Here is a 14,643-nt window from a genome sequence, read left to right on the forward strand (position 1 = left end):
CTGCTTGTGTAGATGATCCAGAATTAACACTTTATTTTAAAGAGAGATGGGGGCTGGGGAGTGGGCAGTGTGCAGAGAAAAAAGAAAGAAAGTAGGGGGGTGGGGGAGGATGGGAAAGTGGGAAATACCACCTTGGTACTAATCGTGTTCAGGGTGAGGAAGGGAGGCAAAGATACCCAGGGGTTATGTGAATTCTGTGGCAGAGTACCTTTCCTGGTACTTAGAAAGAACATCATTCTTACTATTCCCATGAGGACAGGGTCGCACTTCTTGCCTTAACCACTTGCCTGTTAGTGCAGTTTCTAGGTGTGAAAAAGTAAGGAATTAAAAGGTATTTAGGGGAAGAACTGGAAGGGAGAGTTGGCAGGAAACATAGGTCCACCACCAGTTCTGAAGATCATGTTTACCAGAAACAGAATGTGTAGCTGACAAGTCTCAGAGACGGTGCATCCAAAAGACAACAACTGAGTGGGTGGTGATGCAGAGCAGCAGAAAGAACAGGAGAATTGTGGAGTCCACAGAAACAAATCACCCTATGTATGCTCTCTCTTGATATCATTATTGCCCAGCAATTGTTTACAGTCTATCTGCCTGTACCGCAAAATGGAAACTAGGGCAGGAAAAACAGGCTTCTAGCTAAAGCTAGAAATCCAGGTGGTTGCAGCCATACCAGAGGCCCTGGGAATAAACAGGGTCCAGCATTGAAGAGAAAGGCAATGCAACCTACAACATCAGTTTTCTGGCTTAGAAGTAGCGTGAAGTACAGTCATGCAACAGGTGATGTAATATAGAACAGCATAAAGGTCATATAGAAGGGGAAGAGCATGGACACCAAGGTTTCAATCCTGAGTTTGAGAGGACTGAATGTCCAGAGGAGGGAGGGTTCAGAAAGTTAAGTAAAAAAAAAGTTGCTGTTGATCAAGCACAGGTCCAGCAGGAGATTGTAGGGGACCTTGGGCAGGAGTATTTCTAAGGGCAGAGATAACCAGACTGGAACCCAAACGGCCTGGGGATCTCCACTGGCTCCCGTAATGTGGACAACTGGCTCTTCAGACCCCTTCATGTAATAGTTTGTATTGCAATGGATTTGGCCACAGATCCTCTTGCTGATCTCAGCAATCCGGTCAGACTCTGGAAGGCTGTGGTCTGAAAACCAGGTGAAGAAGCTGCAGATGATGTCTTGGTCCCTGTGAAAGAAGGACTGGCATTCATGGCCCCTGTGCCACATAATCAGAGTGGAAAGAGATACCACTTGGCCGGAGGATCTGACTTCATACTCCTTGACAATCTAATTGCTTCTGAAGTATGGTTTCTTTGAAAAAAGAACTTGAACTTGCAGCTCATCCTCGGGTGTCTAAGCTCCTTCACCTCCAAACTGCATATTCTCCCCAATCTTGGGAGATAGCTGGGGGTGGTTCCAAAAGGCAGTGACCCCGAAGCCCAGGATATTCTGAATGATGAAGTTCCTCTGCTCCACCTAGTGTCCATGAATTCACCCAGACTTGTGTTCCAGCTGGAGCAAGGCCTTGTCAGTTTGAGCATTCACAGTGTCCAGTTCCTGCTGGATGGGGTCCAAGGGGTTCATGTGGAGTCGAGGTTCAGGGGTCAGGGCACCGCCTCTTCTTTCACTTTCTGTGCTGCTCTATTTTCCTCCACAACTTCCATTTCTTCACCTGCTAGTTTCTCCCCCATCTCCTCCTCCTCTGTGCCTCCCTACTCCAACTTCTCTACCACCTCAGCCCTTTGACTTCCTTCATTGCGTCTGAGAAGATAGCCCACTTTTTCTTCCTTAAATTCCTGGGCCATGGCCCCAGTCATCTCCTCAGACCCTGATAACTCTTTGCCATGGGTTTCTAGAGTCTTCTTCCATCAGGACCACACAGCTCTCCATTCTGAAAGCCATGTTTCAGACTGCTGTCAGTTGCCACAGAAGCAGAGGCTGGTTCCAGGCCCGCTGTGGGAAGCGGAGTCTGTTTCGGCTCTGCTTTGGTCTATGAGACCTCAACCTCTGTGTACTCCCATCTGGGGAGCAGAACCACAGCCCATGGGATCCCCAGGTATGCCTCCAAACTACCCTCGCCCCTCTCCTCCATAAGCTGTGTCCTCTCGATTTTCTCTTGGAACTCCTATGAGGAAAGCCAACCAAGAATTGTATATACAGGAAGAGATTAAGACATTCCCAAATAAAGAAAAGCTGAGGAAGTTCACCACCACTAGACCTGTCATTCAGCAATGTACAAAATAGTTCAGAGTGAAAGGAAAGGCAGTAATCAGTGACCCAAAGCAGCACAAAGAAAAATCTCCACTAAGTATAACCAAATGTAGGTACTATTGCATTGTATTTTATATATATATAATTCCATTTCTTTAACAGATTCTAAAATGCAACTGCATAAAAGTAATGATAAATCTATGGATTCAGACATACTATATTTAAACACATAAATTGCAACCAGTACACAAAAATGTGGGGGAATGGAGGGAGGATAAGAATAGTGTTTGTATATATCAAAGTTAAGTTGATATCAAATCACATGCTATTGATATAGATTTGTAAACATGGTAACCACATAGGAAATAAATGAAAAATAAGCACATAAGGAAATTAGAGAGGATTCAAAATGGTACCCTACCAAAAAATCAAATAAATATGAAAGTAGGTATTAATGGAGGAATTGTGGGGACAAAAAAGATATATGAAGACAAAATGGCAAAACTGAAGGAGAAAATCTTTCTTATCAATAATTACCTTAAATGCAAATGGATTAAACTCTCCAGTCAAATGCAAATGAATTCAACTCTCTGCCAGAGGTTGGTAGAATGGATTAAGAAAAAAAAATTGTGTCACTATATTGTACTCAAAAATTTTACATTAAATCCAAAAACACAAGTAGATTGAAAGAGAAAAGATGGAAAATATGCCATACAAATAGTAATCAAATGAATGCTGGAGTAACTAAACTAATATCAGAAAAAAAACTGGGACTTTAAGGTAAAAAATTCTACAAGAGTCAAAAAGAGTCACTATGTGCTGATAAAGGCATCGCTTTGACAGGAAGAACTATTGTAAATATATATGCAACTAACATCCAAGTGCAAAAATATATGAAGCAAATGTTAATAGATTAGAAGGGAGAAACAGATGACACTACATTAAGATAGAAGACTACAATACATTATTGTTGATAATGGATAGAATTTCTAGAGAGAAGAGTAAGAAAGAAAACAGAAGACGAGAATGATACTATTAAGCAACTAGACTAGACAGACGTATATAAACTACTTCACCAAACAGAAGCAAAACGAATTTTTTATTGATGCACATGTGTTGTTTTCCAGAATAGACAATATGTTAGGTCACAAAACAAGTCTCAATATATTTAATTTATGTTCTATGGCCACAAAGAATGAGGCTAGAAATCAATAATGGAGGGAGAAATAGAAAATTCACAAAAATGTGGAAATTAAGCCACATGCTCTTAAACACCTTTAACTCTTAAACAATGGGTCAAAGAAGAATTCACAAGGGAAATTAGGAAATCTCTTAAGGCAAATAAAAATGAAAACACAATGTACCAAAGCTTATGGAATAAAGCAAAAACTGTGCTTTCAATAAAAAAGAAAAAAGGATTCCAAATCAAGAACCTAACTTCGTAATTGGAGGATCTAGAAAAAAGAAGAGCAAACTAAACCTAAACTTAGTAGAAGGAAGGAAATATAATGATTAGAATGGAGATAAATGAAACAGAGAATTAAAAAAAATAGAATCAATAAAACCAAAAGTTGGTTCTTTAAAAAAGGTCAATAAAAGTGGCTAATCTTTAGCTGGACTGACAAATCAAAAAGAGCTATGATGCAATAACTAAAATCAGATATGAGAGGGTGGACATTACTACCAATCACTCAGAAATATTAATGGCTGTAGGAGGACACAATGAACAGTTGTATGTCAACAAATTAAATAACTTAGATGCAAAGGATAAATTCTTAGAAACAAAAACTACAATGTACAATGATTCAAGAAGACAATATCTCAACAGACCAGTAACAAGTAAAGAGATTGAGTCAGTAATTAAAACACTCCTAACAAAGAAAACCACAGGACCAGACAGCTTCACTGGTGAATTTTACCTAACATTCTAAAGAGAAATAACATCAATCATGCTTAAATTCTTCCAAAAACTTGAAGAAAAGGGAACATTGCCTAACTCATTCTGTGAAGCTGACATCACCATAATGTCAAGGCAAGGTAAAGATAACAAGAAAAGAAAATTATAGACTAATATCTCTGTACAAGTTTGAAAGTCTTAAAAGCCATGCTTTAATCCTGATTCAATCAGGTGGGGATAGCCATTCCTTTCAATCCTGATTCAGTATCACAGGATGGAAACTTTTGATTAGATTATACCCATGGAGATAGAGTGTGCCCGATTGTGGGTGTGACCTTTTGATTAAATGAAGATATGACTCCACCTAGTCAAGGTGGATCTTGATTAGTTTGTTGGAGTCCTTTAAAAGGGGAAACATTTTGGTGAGAGTTCAGAGACAACAGAGATGCTTGGAGAATGGTTGCTTCAGAGCCGACAGAGAATGTATGTTTGGAGATGCCTGGAGTGCCAACAGAGAGAGGAGATGCCTAGACACAGGCAGAGAGCCCAGCAGACATTGCCAGGTGCCTTCCTATGAGATGCTAAGCAAGCCAGAACCTGAAAAGAGCCAAGGGAAGTCAAGAGATGAAAGCCAGTCCGGAGAAGCAACGTGAGGAACCCGCAACAGAGTCTAAGAACAAGGGCCCAGCAGACGACAGCCACGTGCCTTCCCAGCTGACAGAGGTGTTTCAGACAACATCAGCCTTTCTTGAGTGAAGGTAGTCTCTTATTGGTGCCTTAGTTTGAACATTTTCTTGGCACTAGAACTATAAACCTGTAACTTATTAAATTCCCTTTTTAAAAGTCAGTCCATTTCTGGTATATTGCTTTCCAGCAACTTCAAAGAATGAATAGGGCAGTGCAGTGGAGACTCAGTGGCAGAATTCTTACCTGTCATGCCAGAGACCTGGGTTCTATTCCTGGAGCCTGTGCATGCAAAAAATAAAGAAAGAAAACAAATACAATCCCTTGCGAATGTAGATGCAAAAATCCTCAACAAAATATTAACAAACAAAATTCAATAGCACATTAAAAGAATTAGACACCATGAATTAGATATTTAGATAAGTGGGATTTATTCCAGTTATGTAAGGATGGGTCAGCATAAGAAAGTCAATCAATGCATTATACAACATCAATAGAAAGTAGAATAAAAGCAACAAGACCAACTCTAATGTGGCAGAAATGAAATGTGATGAAATTCAGCACCCCTTCTTGATAAAAAATACTTAGTAAATTAGCGATAGAAGGAAATTTCCTCAAAATGATAAAGAGCATATATGGTAATCCCTGAGATAACATATTTAATGAAGGAAAATTGAGACTTTTCCTGTAAGATCAAAACAAGACACAGGTAGCCACTATTGCCTCTATTATTCAACTTTGTAATAGAAGTTCTAGCTAGTGCAGTTAGGCAGGGAGAAGAAATAAAAGGAATGCAAATTGGAAAGTAAAGAATTCCCTATTGACAGATGACATGATCCCATATATATGGGAAATTCTGAAAAATCCATAAAAAGCTACTTTAGCTAATAAACAAATACAGCAGATTAGCAGGATACAAGGTCAATACCAAAAATTAGTAGTGTTTTTACATCTTACTAGTGAACAACCTAAAAAGGAAATCAAGAAAAACATTCCATTCACAATAGAAACTACTCAGGAATAAATTTAACACAGGATATAAAGTACTTGTACATGAAAAACTACAAAACATTGCTGAAATAAATCAAAGTCCTAAATAAATGGAGGGATATTCTTGGTTCATGGACTGGAAGTCTAAACATTGTTAAGATATCAGTTCTATCCAAAGCAATTTATATATTCAATGCAATCCCAATCCAAATTTCACCAGCCTTCTTTGCAGAAATGGAAAAGCCAATCATCACATTTATATAGAATTTTAAGGGGCCCTGAATAGCCAAAACTATCTTGAAAAAGAGCAAAGTTGGAGGACACACACTTCCTGATTTTAAAACTTATTATAAAACTACAGTAATCAAAACAGAATGGTACTAACTTAAGGATAGATATATAGACCAATGGAATCTATTGAGAGTCCAGAAATAAATCTTCTTATCTTTAACCAATTTATTTTTTACAAGAGTCCCAATTTCATTCAATGGGGAAATAGTAATCTCTTCCACAAATAGTACTGGGAAACTATGTCCATATGAAAAGGAATAAAAATGCACTCCTATCTTCTACCACACACAAAAATGAACTCAAAATGAAAAAAAAAAAAAAAAAGCCTACATATAAGAACACAAGCTATAAACCTCCTAGAAGAAAACTTTGGAAACTTTGGAAAGTATGTTCAGGACCTTGTTTTAAACAATGGTGTTTTAGCTTTATACCCAAAGCATGAATAATAAAAGAAAAAGATAGAGACAATTAAAATTAAAAAACAATAACATTTTTCACATCAAAGCATGTTCTCATGAAAGTAAAATGATAATTTACAGAATGGGTGAAGATATTTGGAATCCACCTATCAATAAGGGTTTAATATCCAGCATATATAAAGAACTGCTACAACACAACAACAAAGAGACAGATAATTTAAATTTAAAAAGCAAATTTAAATTTGCCAATTTAAAAATGGGCAAATAACTTGAATAAACACTTCTCTAAAGAAGACATACAATTGGCCAATAAGCACATGGGAAGATGCTCAGCATAATTAGCCATTAGAGAAATGTAATTCAAAACCACAGTGTGATACCATTTCATATCCACATGAGTGTCTAGTATTTAAGAAGCAGAAAACAGATGTTGGAGAGGATGTGGAAAATTCACTGTCAGTAAGAATGTCCAATGTTGCAGCCACTATTGAAAACACTTTGTTGTTGTTTCAAAAAGTTGTGAAGAAATACCATATTATCTGGCACTCCCACTTCTAGGGACTTTTACAGATATCTGCACTCCGGTGTTCATAAGGCATTATTCATAATTGCTGAAAGATAGGAGCAACCTAAGTGTCCATTAACAATTAACTAGATAAATGTGGCTATACATACGATGGAACATTATTCATATTTAAATAGAAATGAAGTACTGAAACATGTGACAACAAAGCTGGGTCTTGATGGCGTAATGTTCAGGACATAAGCCAGACACAAAAGGACAAATGTTATGTGATTTCACTGATATGAAACAATTAGAATAAGCAAATTCATAGAGTGAGATACTTGAACACAGGTTACCAGAGGCCAGGTGGGGGTCATGAATGGGAGCTAATGTTTAATTGATATTAATAAGTAAAATGGTATGAGATATATGGGAACTTACTGAGTTTCTGATTGGGAAGATGGAAAAGTTTGGTAATGGCTGGTCATAGTTGTAGCACAAAATTGTGACTGTAATTAACACACTGAATTATACATTTCAATGTGGTTAAAAGAGGGAAATTTTATGTTTAAATATGCTACTAGAACAAAAAAACAGAGGACTCTACAACACAGTCAACTGTAAACTATGGGCTATAATTAATATTATAATTTTTCTGCAGTTTTTCTGCAATAATACACCTTCTCTAATAAAAATAAATTAATTTTAAAAAGGCAGTGGGACTGGCACAGGATGTATACAAGTGAGCCTAGAGCTTTTCTCAATGTCAGGAATTAAGGAAGCACTCAAGAAAAAAACCTATATTGATGTAGATATGTCAGAGGAACCTATTGTTCTAAAGCTGGAACAATCTGAGCAGAAAAATAAATGAGATAGTGTTGAATTATAGCCCAGAGTATAAAACATACTCCATATGTTTTATGGAGTTCATACTGATATAAACAAATGATTGAATAAAATAATAAATGGGAGAGAATAGACACAGTTCCTATATTGAAAAATTCCAAATAATGTATGTAGATACTCTCTGCTTCCAAGGAGATGGAACATAACTGTCCACTTCTTAAGTGTGTGCTGCACATAGTGACTTCCAAAGAAAAGGGTATAGGAATGAAGACATAGGATAACTACATACTGGAAAACCCCGATAAACATTGTTAGCCGGGTGATCAAAGTCAACATCAACAGTCATATATCAGGTTGCTAGTGATGTAATGAAAATCGCACTTTATCTCCGTGTTCTTCTTCCAAAATCCCATGACCCCAATTTAATCATAAAAGTAAATAGATATTTTCTAATTAAGGGCATCCTGCAATATACCTGACCAATACTCCTCAAAATTGTCAAAGTCATCAAAAACAAAGTAACACCTGAGAAACTGTCACAGCCAAGAATTGCTTAAGAAGATGTCACAATAAAATGTAATGTGGTCACCTGAATGGGATCATGGACAGAAAAGGTACATCAAGAATGAAGTATTAACTTTGTAAGTTAATAATAGATCAATATTGGATTTTTTAAATTATAACAAATATCCCACACTAACATGATATTAATAAGTAAAATTGTGGGAGATATATGGGAACTTGCAGTATTAGCTTTGAAACTTTTTGAAATCCAAAACTGTTCTGAGATTAAGAGTATTTTTTTTTTTTAAAGACAGTGGGAATGAGAAGTTCTGCACCCACAAAAAGTGACTGAAGGACTGAAGATACAGGACCCTCACTGGGTCAAAGTATAGATTTGAAAAAAAAAAAAAAAAACTGCCTCCCAGCCATGAGGAACTGTATGGAAATATATTCATTTCAACCACAGCTCTGGATGAGGGAGAAAATGTTCTTTTATGTTTCAAATCCCATTTAAGGCCAACTGTTAAAAGTTAACTAATAACAATGGGTATATACCCAAAAGAATTGAGAGCAGGAACTCAAATGAATATTTGTGTACCAGCGTTCATAGCAATATTATTTACAATAGCCAAAAGGTGGAAGCAATCCAAGTGTCCATCAACATATGAATGGATAAATAAAGTATGTTATATCCATACCATGGAATATTCAGTCATAAAAATAATGAAATTCTGATATATAGTACTACACGGATGAACTTTTTTTGGGGGGGGGCACATTTGACTCTTTATTTACAGTCAGTCCATCAGGCATGAAAGAGTAGTACTAGTGAAAAGGGAAAAATACAAGTCTTCATCCTTAAGTTCTGCCAATATCAGAAGAACAGCATACTCCTGCGTCCATAAATGACCTGCGTTAACACCTCTCAAAGACGTTATATAGATCAGGTAGGTTAGCAAGTTGCAGGATATTTCCATCTTCTGTGAAATGTTTAGGAGGCAGAAGGTGTGAGCGGAAGGCTTTGTAGACAACGTGTTCCACGGTCCACTTCCAGGGGTTTGGTGCAGAACTAGGCACATCACTCTGCTGGCCTGAGAGGGTAGACTCCTCACATATATACTGCTTTCAGATGGAGTAGAACATCGCACATTCTTTACTGAGACTTTCAAAGCACTCTTTTTCTTCATCCCAGTTCACCTCAGTGGCTAGTCGAAGTATGAAGATAGGCAGTCCCTCCAAAGGTGGCACAGAGTTGTCAATCAGAAGGCGTAATCCAATCAAATTTCCTCCCTCATCAATTTCCAAAGAGAAATAGTCAGCAAGCATCTCAGCCTTCTTCTTCAGAAACTCAACAATGTATTCAGCAAGACCCTCTTTGGGACCATCTTCCTCTGTCCAGCCACTCTCAGGACTTTCTAAGGCGAGCATTGCAAGGTCGAAGAGTGGTGCAGGCTCCGATAGCCTCAGAACCCCAAAACTGGCAAAATCGTAAATGAGTATCTGATAGAATAGTTCTTCACTGAGTTTGGTGGTATTAAGAAGGTATAACTTGGTCTGATACTGTGCCAAAACCCACTGAGGATTTACACAGCCCACAAAGGAGTGGTTATACAGCATCTCCCGGAGAGTCTCATATCCCCGCTCATTAATTTCTTCCTGGAGATTCAAAACACTGGTGAGGTTAATAATCCTTCTCCGGGGAGTACAAGCTGCTGTCATGTCCTTTTGGGAGTCATCTTCCACCATTTCTACATCAGAATCTTCCCGATGTCTCTTTCTGGGGTTGCCTGGACTGGAACTGAGCCCTCTCTCTTCTGACATTTCTGAAGTCCTCTTTATTACATCTCCTTCTAAGTCCTGATTCTTTGCAGACACTTCAACAGGAGCTGGGAATTCGGGCATCTCCTCATCTTGCTGTCTGGCCTTGTCACTAGAATCATCTATCTTATCTTCCAGGACCACAGCTTTGGACCCACTGGACAGGTGCTTGCTCACAGGCTGCAAAAAGGCATCAAGTTTCTGTTCCCGGGAATCTGTACGGACCATCTGGTGGGCATAAACCTTGTTGCTACCTCCAGAAGTGGATGAAGTTGTAACACCTGTTGTGTTAACCACTTCCCCAGAGGGACCAGCAAGTCCTGGTTGCAAAGTCTGGGTGAAATACATCCTGGAGGAGTTGGAGCCCAGGAGCTTGCTCTCAATGTGCTGCTGTACCCGCTCCAGGATGCTGTCCTCATGCAGGAAGTGAACCTCATGCTTTGTAGGGTGCACATTGACATCCACGTTCTGGGGACTGATTTCCAAACTGAGGTACAGGAATGGGTGTGTATTTTTGGGCAAATATGCTGCATACACCGTTTCTATTGCTTTTCTCAAGGAAGTCGATTCTACCAGACGATGATTGATGAAGAGTAAGAAGATGCACTTCTTCACTGAATAATTTGCATTGGATATGTAGCCATTCATTTTGAAGGCTAGGGTTTTATCCTCACACCCAACTTCAATTAATTCTCGACTAACAGCATTTCCAAAGATGGAGCGAATATTGTCTACAGTTGTGGCATTAGGCAATGTTCTAACATCAGCCACTGTCTCACCTTGTTTTTTAACTGAGAAACTAATGCCTGAATTGTGTATCGAATACCTGCTGACAACTTCCAAAATTTTCCCATACTCTTCACCTGGATTTTTTAAAGCTTTTCTCCTCGTGGCTATGTTGTAAAAAAGGTCCTCCACCGTGATCTGGGTCCCCTGATTGCCAGCACATGGCTTAGGAGGAGCTTTTGGCTTTCCATCTGTGTAATTTGCTCTGTATGCGCACTTTCCATCAGCTGTTTTGGTTGCAATAGTAACATGAGCTACATGGTTTATGCCGGCCAAAGCCTCACCCCGAAAGCCATATGTAGAAATTCTGGCTAAATCCTCAAAGGACTGCAGTTTACTTGTAGTGAACCTCTCACACACAATGTCCAGATCTTCTTTCCTGATCCCAGTGCCATTGTCTTGGATTTGAATCAACTTCAGGCCTCCCTCTTTAACAACCACTTGAATACTTGTGGATTTTGCATCAGTTCTCAATCATTTCCTTGATAGCATTAGCCGGCCGCTGAATAACTTCTCCCGCCGCGATGCGGTTCACTACCGTCTCGTCTAACCAGCGGATCACTCCCGCCACGAGAGACATTTTGGCACTCGGATGAACTTTTGAAGACATAATCTTGAGTGAAATAAATGAGCATAAAAAGACAGATGTTGTATGATTTCACATACATGAAATAACTAGAATATGCAAACTTATAGAGACAAAAAGTTGATCATATGCTGCCAGGGGTAGGAGGTGGTGGTGGGGATCGGAGTGTTTTATCATAATGGGTGCAGGGTTACTGTTTGGGTGATAGAGAAGTTTGGTAATGGATGGTGAGCACAGCATCGTGAATGTAATTTATATGACTGAATTGTACACTTGAAAGTTCAAATGAGAAATTTTGTGTTTTATATATGGTACCACAATTATTTTTAATTGAATGACAGAAACTGCCATTTTTTTTCATATTGCAAGAGGGAAAACCAAGGGTCCTAAAGAATGAAGTTAAGACAAAATCCACAAGATGACATCTCCTTACGGTTTGTCACGTCACCCTTCCTAGGTGAGAGAAAGTCAAGTGGGGGAAAGAGCAGCTGTTATTTTTTACAGCTTTAAAAGATCTGATAAACACTTCTCACTGCCATTCTCTTTTCAAATAATAAATGTTTCACCTTTGTGAACTACAATGCATGTTTGAGGAATTAGATGTCCAGGAAAAACCATCTACATGACAGGATGAAATTCTAGTGCATGGCCAATGAATGTATAACATGTAATTTAGCGTTATTGTACTGCACCCATCAAAATTAAGCACTTTCATAAGATTTTGATTTTTTTTTAATTTTTCAATCTCAAATTACTGGAGGCAGGGAGGAGAGGAATTTATAACCTCACATGTGAACTAACAGTCAAGCTATAAGGGAATTTTGGAAGACTGGGCTAATATTTGAAATCAAAGCAGGCAAATAAAGCAGATATAGAATCTGTCAACCTCCAGGTAACTTGAAATTGACAGTAATCTATGGGAGAATGCAAAATTTGGGAACCATGCCAAAGTTCAAGATCACTTGCATCTATGCTAGAGCAAATGTAGGACACTCAGTGTCTTCTCATGTCTGTTTACTGAACTTATTTATTATCGGTCTTCTGAAGACTTATTTCTCCTTGTTCATTATACTGACTTCTCAGTTTCTTGAATGACTATTCTTCTTCCTGCTCTAGGAACTTCATACATTTTTCCTCAGTTTGGAATATTCTCCCCATCTCTTACCCCACCATCCTCAGTCTCAAATTCCTTCACCTACCTGATGTCTAACCAATCTCTAGGTTTTAATATGAAATTAATTTAGTCCTCCTATTGCATTTCTCATAGCAAACTGTATATATCCTCCACACCACTTGCAATAAGTGTAATTAATGTTTGTGTGTGACTTTATTGAAAGCCCGATTTCAGTGACTATATCTAAACTCAGATTATAGGAAATGGTTCACCACTATCTTCTGTGCTTAAAGTGTCAGGGTAATAGTAGGCGTGGAACAGAAATTCTTAAAAGTACAAATGTTATGATGCATAATAAGTAAACATCTCTAAAATGATACAAGAAAAGTGGAGGGGGGAGAATTTGATCGATTTGAAATTTCATGATGTTCTTAAGCCTTGCTAAATTTCTTGCTATCAAAGCCAGCATTGAGTGAAAACATTATTAACTAAAGCCCTCTATTTAAGATTGGGTAATGACCAAGCTAATTAGGTCAAACTTAATTAGAAGACTTAAGTTTTAGCTTTACCATTCAAGGGTCTCATAGTCTAGAGCAAATCATATAACTTCTATTAATCTCACAACTCCTATCTGCAAACTGGAGATATCTTCTCTACAAACCAATTATTCTGAAGGCCAGTCATTGTGAATGTCTAGCATTCTTTAATGCTAGACATTATATCAACATGAAAAACTATTACCACAATAGGTTAGATACAAAATTAATACACATATATAGAAGGAAACTATATGTACTTCTGAACTATTTCTAATTTTGTCATATATGTTGCATGCAATATAAAGATATTGCCTATTAAAATGTTGTTATAATTTTATGTTTATGTTCATATAAAACCATAGTTGTTCTTGCACTGTAAGGGAACATTCACACTGTCCTGAAGAGAAGCCACACTCCAGATTAATACCTGTCTCTCTGACAAGAGTTTGTGACTAACTAGCTGTATAAATTTCACTACATTTGAAGTTTTCAAGCATAATAAGTATATATGCATATATGATTCAGACATACTGCATTAATCAAGTCAATTAGAGGTGAAGTAAACTTCTGCTGATTGAGAAAAAATTGCTGTCAAAGGTCTTACTAGTGCCATTTTGCAAGTTTTTAAAGTTTATTACAGTGGCAATGTGCTTATTTGTTTTCTGAAGTGAAACCTATTGCTGGCTGCAAAAGCCTGCCAATTGAATTTTATTGGTTCATTAACTGAAAAGAAAATAAATTTGAATATCTTATATAAGAGTAATGAAATGCACTGATAATATGGAAATACATTTTGTTGAGTAAAATCGGAATAATTCAACATGAACATTCATTTTATATTTTATTTTATAATTACTGCCCCTTTGCAATGATAAATTTGATTCTTCCTCATTACAGAATTTCAATAAGAATATGAAAGGCTATATTTAAAAGTCCATACATATTTGTCATTTTTGTAAACAAAAATCAATATTTCTCTTTCTATGAATTATCCCTGTGCTATGACTACTTTTCTATTGGGGTTGCTACAGTTTTCTTGTTGGCATGTAAATACATTTTATTTATTGAGAGTTTTAGTCCTTGGTTTGGCTTATGTCTGCAGATATTTTTCTTGCTGTGGTGTTTGACTTTCTATCTTATTTTTATGATGACTATTGAACTTTTTATAGTTTAAGTCATACCTACCTTTTTGTTGTGATTGAAGTTCTGTGTGCTTTCTTTCATTGCTTTCATGTTTGGAAAGGCTTTGCATAGACCCAGACGATAAAAAGATGATAAAAATTTTAACCTAGAACTTCTATGTTTCCAAATTATACATTTAAATTTTAAAGTTTCTGCAGTTTACATCTGCAAGTGGACTGAGCTATGACTCTCATTTGATTTTTTTCAATATTTAGCACAATTCCAAGTATCAGTTACTTACTAATCCTTCTGTCTTAGTTTGCTGCTATG

General features: G+C 37.5%; 2 pseudogenes; both read right to left on the reverse strand.

Annotated features, from left to right (window-relative positions):
• Nucleotides 1-969: 969 nt before the first annotated feature.
• On the reverse strand, nucleotides 970-8,190 carry LOC143663362 (testis-specific Y-encoded-like protein 1; annotated as a pseudogene).
• A 949-nt stretch (nucleotides 8,191-9,139) lies between these two features.
• Nucleotides 9,140-11,422, reverse strand: LOC143663548 (DNA mismatch repair protein Mlh1 pseudogene; annotated as a pseudogene).
• Between the last annotated feature and the right edge of the window lie 3,221 nt (nucleotides 11,423-14,643).

Source organism: Tamandua tetradactyla, chromosome 19 (assembly GCF_023851605.1).
Source record: "Tamandua tetradactyla isolate mTamTet1 chromosome 19, mTamTet1.pri, whole genome shotgun sequence".
NCBI lineage: Eukaryota > Metazoa > Chordata > Mammalia > Pilosa > Myrmecophagidae > Tamandua > Tamandua tetradactyla.